The sequence below is a fragment of the Oryctolagus cuniculus genome, chromosome 3, assembly GCF_964237555.1.
Source record: "Oryctolagus cuniculus chromosome 3, mOryCun1.1, whole genome shotgun sequence".
NCBI lineage: Eukaryota > Metazoa > Chordata > Mammalia > Lagomorpha > Leporidae > Oryctolagus > Oryctolagus cuniculus.
In genome coordinates this window covers 7,769,175-7,774,311 of record NC_091434.1, presented here as the reverse complement: position 1 = coordinate 7,774,311, position 5,137 = coordinate 7,769,175, and positions in this window count along the sequence as shown.

Here is a 5,137-nt window from a genome sequence, read left to right as displayed (position 1 = left end):
CCCAGGGCGCTCGGAAGACCGCCCGGAAGACCGCCCGGAAGCCGCCCCTGGACCAATCCGGAGCCGCGGCCCCGCGGTGGGCGGGCCCTGCGCGAGCCTGTGGGCGGAGTCCCGGAGGCGCGGCGCGGAGCTCGGGCTGCGCATGCGCGCCGAGGGTACGTCTCGGAACCGGGGGAGCGGCGACACGGGTCTCCTGGTGCCGGTCCGCGCCGGGCCGGGTGTACCCGCCAGGTTGCCCGTGGGCCTGCTGAGCCGCCGGAGAGTGAACAGCGGCCATCCAAGCTGCCATCTCCCTGAGGGCTCCCGTGCCAGGGCCGGCGCCCGGCGCTGCGCTCTTGCCAGGTTTCGGGGTGAGTTCCTGTGACCCCATTTTTGGGTGAGGAGACCCCGGGTGACCGCCGAGGGTCACAGGAACAAGGCGAGGTTGAGCGGGGCCTGGGCCCCGGGCCGAACACCCAGCGGCGGGGTGTGCTGCTGGCGTTGTCGCGTGCGAGGGTTTTGACTGGATTCCTCAAACTCGGGACTTAAATGTCATGTATAATTTTCATTTTACGTGGGAGGAAATAGGCTCATTGACTTGCCTCCTCGGTTACTGAATACTGGTGTCCTGGTTTGTTTTTTCCTTAAATTTTTAAAATTCTCACTCTGTTTGGAAGGCACAAAGAGAGAGAGCTCCCATCTGCTGGTTCACTCTCCAGATGGCCGGCTTGGGCCATTTTCTGCTGCTTTTCCCAGGCCATTAGCCAGCAGCTGGATCTGAAGTGGAGCAGCTGGGACTCGAACCGGTGCTCATGTGGGGTGCCAGTGGCGCAGGTGGCGGCTTTACACAACGTTGGCCCCAAGAATGCCATTCTTTAAAAAAAAATATAATAATTTTCATATCCTATTTATCTGAAAGGCAGAGTTACAGGGAGAGGGATCCTCGAGTCACTGTTTCGCTCCCTGCGTGGCCACGGCGGCTGTGGGGTCTGGGCCAGATGGAAGCCGGGAGCCTGGGACTCGGGTAGGTCTCCGGCATGGATGGCAGGAGTCCGGCACTTGGGCCGTCTTGCTGCTTTTCCTGGGTGTGTTAGCCGGGAGCTGGACGGCAAGTGGAGCAGCCGGACTCAAGCCAGCACTCACGTGGAATTCGATGTCGCAGGCAGCAACTTAAGTGGCCCCAAGAATGTTGCAGTAGTAAAGCCACTGACTGGAGATTCAGATCCAGATCAGGGTGCCTGGTTCAGGCCCCAGCCCCTCCACTCCTCATCTGGATTCTTTTTGCTCTGCCTTTCAAGTGGATGAAAATAAATAAATATTAAAAACAATGTGATTCTTAAGACACGCGAGGCAGGGCCGGCGCTGTGGTGTAGCAGGTAAAGCTGCTGCCCGCAGTGCCTGTATCCCATGTGGTTCGAATCCCAGCTGCTCCACTTCCGATCCAGCTCTGCTGTGGCCTGGGAAGGCAGTAGAAGATGGGCCAGTTCTTTGGGCCCCTGGACCCGCATGGGAGACCCGGAAGAAGCTCCTGGCTTCGGATCAGCTCAGCTCCAGCCATTGCGGCCAACTGGGGAGTGAACCATTGAATGGAAGACCTCTCTCTCTGCCTCTCCTCTCTCTGTGTAACTCTTGACTCTCAAGTAAAAAATAAATAAATCTTAAAAAAAAAAAAAAAGTTACACAGAGAGAGAAGGAAAGGCAGAGAGTCTTCCATCCGCTGGTTCTCTCCCAAACTGGCCACAACAGCCGGAGCTACGAAAACCCGAAGCCAGGAGCCAGGAGCTTCCTCTGGGTCTCCCAAGTGGATGCCTGGACCATCCTCTGCTGTTTTCCCAGGCCACAGCAGAGAGCTGGAATGGAAGTGGAGCAGCCAGGACTCGAACCGGCACTCATGTGGGATGCCAGCACTGCAGGCAGCAGCCTTACCTGCTGGGCCACAGCACCAGCCCCTCAAATACTTTTTACACACACATGATCTTAGCCAAAAGGCTGAGAAGCGATCAAATACTTTGTAAAAATACAAAAATACAAATCAATAAACAAAGGTCAAAGCAATGTTCAGATGAAATTATGTTGCTAACATGTAAAGAGTTACCTGACAATACAACCATCAGGGAGATGCAATTTAATAAGAATTTTTTATCCATCAGATTGACAGAGAGAGAGAGAGTGCTCTTTCATCCACTGGTTCACTCCCTGAATGGCTGCAGCGGCCAGAGCTGGGCTGATCTGAAGCCAGAAGCTCCCATGCAGGTGCAGGGGCCCAAGGACTTGGACCATCCTCTACTGCTTTCCCAGGCCACAGCAAAGAGCCGATTGGAAGTGGAGCAGCTGGGACTTGAGCCAGCACCCATATGGGATGCCAGCACTGCAGGTGTTGATTTTACCCGCTACTCTACAGTGCTTGCCCACAGTACATGACTTTTTAAAAATATATATTTATGACAGAAAGAGAGAGAGAAAGCTCTCATGTACTGACTCAATCCCTGACAGCCAGGGTTGGGCAGAGCTGGGAGCCAGGACCTGGGAACTCTGTACAAGTCTCCCACGTTGGGGGAAGGACCCCAGTCTCTCTGCTGTGCTGGCTGCCTCCTAGAATGCACTTGGCAGGACACTGGCGTCAGGAGCGTCAGGAGCTGGAGCTGGCCGTTAGACCAGGCACTCCAAACGGGGACACATGTTTCCTAACCAGCGTCTTGACTGCTAGGCCAACCACCTGTTCCTCTTGAGCCCTTTTAAATATGTAACAGAGACCCAGGGTGTTTGTCCTGTGGAATTTGTCCTTATTCTGGAGTTGACTGACACCTGCTGGTGTGTTTGGCAAATTCCTGCATCCTGTGTTCTGGTAACTGGTAGATCTGGAGGCTTGGTTAAATTCAGGTTCTTTTATTTGGCAAGGCTCCGTGGTTGGTGCTGTGTATTTCTGTTGCATCCCTCTAGGAGGCGCAAAACCACTCACCAACCGGTTGTGCCACTCTCAGTGATGTGGAAACTGTAATCAGACAGTTTGGGTGTCACCGCTGTAGCCGTCAACCGTCTACCGGGATGGTTGTAGACAGTGTTGTTTAATATGAAGCGAATGGCTGGGTTTTAGTCTGTTTTCTGTTGCTGTAACAGCAGCCCCGAGACTGGGTAATTAAGACAGGAATGGAGTTTGTTTAGCTCACTGTCCTGGAGGTTGGGAAGGCCGAGAGAGCCTGGCGCTGCCGTCGGCTCAGCTTCTGATGCAGGCCTTGGGCTGCTTCAGCTCGTGGGGAGTGCTGTACCTGTGCGAGAGACAAACACAAGGGCAGGGCAGGCATCGTGGCACAGCGGGTTGTCACCACCTGCGACTCTGGCATCCCATATGAGTGCCAAATCCTTGGGCCCCTGCACACACGTGGGAGACCTGGAGGGAGTTCCAGGATCCTGGCTTCAGCCTGGCCCAGCCCCAGCCATTGCAGCCGTTTGGGGAGCGAACGAGCCAATGGAAGAAAGATCTCTCACTCTTTCTCTCCACCTCTCCTGTAACTCTGCCTTTCAAATACATGAAATAAATCTTAAAAAAAAAAAGAAATTAAAACACCAGGGCAGCCTCACTTTAGACTAAACCACTGTCCCCTGTAGCTGATTCAGTCCCACGGGGATTGAGTCCCACGGGGATTGAGTCCCACGGGGATTGAGCCTGCTCTGGGGGAAGGTTTTGAGCCCTCTGAGAGATCTAATCATCTCTTAAAGGCCCCGCCCATCACTGTCAGTGGCAATCACATTGCCTTTTTTATATACTTTTTTAAAGGTTGATTTATTTGAGGCACAGAGTGACAGAGAGGGAGAGAGAGAGGGAGGGAGAGAGAGAGAGGTTTCATCTGCTGGCTCATTCCCCAATGGCTGCATCAGCCAGGACTAGGCCAGGCCCAAGCCAGTAGCCTGGAATTCCCTCTAGGTCTCCCACATGGGTGCAGGGGCCCAAGCACCTGGGCCCTCTTCCACTGCTCTCCTAGGCGCAGTAGCAGGGAGCTGGATGGGAAGTAGAGCAGCTGGAACTCGAACTGGTGCCCACAGGGGATCCTGATGTCGCAGGCAGCGGCCCCAGTCACATCCCATGGTTTTGGAAGGGATGAGCGTATGCGAACCGCAGCACGTGGGAACAGCCTGCTTGTTGCTAAGTGGCAAATGGGAGGCATCAAATGACCAAAATTTAACAGTGGTCTTTTGGGTGTTAGAAACAGAAGTAGTTCTCTCCATTGCTTGTACTTTTTCTTCCTCTCCCTCCCCCCACCTCCCCAAATTTCCCAAAATGGAAACAAAAGAAATCCTGCCTGTTCATGTCTAACAGGGAGACAGACTAGAAGGAAGGTTCCGGGTCCAGGCTCCAGGAGGGTCAGCTAAGGGGACGCAGGGTGGCGGCAGTGCACGTGGGCCGCAGTTGGCTTTGCTGCTGTTTTTCTCTGCCCAGTGTCCGTTCCGCCTCCTGCAACCCCCCCCACTCTCCTGAGGGTCTCCCCTCTCCCACCCTGGATTCCATTTCAGTGGAACTGTCGTTAGAGACCTCCAGGCTCCCCCCACCAAAGCGCGGAGGCCAATCAGAGCCCTTGCTGAGGACTTGGTGGGCTGTAAGCAGCACTGCCTCTCCTGGTGCCTGAGTTCCAGCTGTCAGAGCACTCATGCCCCCACCCCCTGCCTGGTACAGTGCCTGCCGCGTGGTTGGTGTGTGACAGATGTTAGCTGAGCCATGCCCATGCTGCCTGCTGCCCACAAAGGGACTTGAGCGTTAGAGTAAAAGGCCCCAGAGCCTCTCGTAGATGCCGCACATAGCTTGGATGCAGCTCCCAGGAGCACCGTCACCCAGCAGGTGCAGCCTTCCTTGCGTCCCCACTGTCCTCCACTGGGCCTCACCCTCTCTTCCTGCCCAGCCCTGTGCAGAAGCCTGAAAGACCTTGAGGCTGGGTGTTGCCTTAAAGAGGCCAAACTAAGGGACATTTGCGTTAGAGAGCCAGATCCATCTTCAGACTCAGGAACCTGGACACTGTTGAGGGAACTGCAGCGGCTCAGGGTGCAGGGGCATTGCACGTGCGTCCCTTACAAAGTCCAGTCCTAGGGCTGGCGCTGTGGCCAGCAGGTTAAGCCACTGCCTGCGATGCTGGCATCCCACGTGAGCACCAGTTTGAGTCCTGGCTGC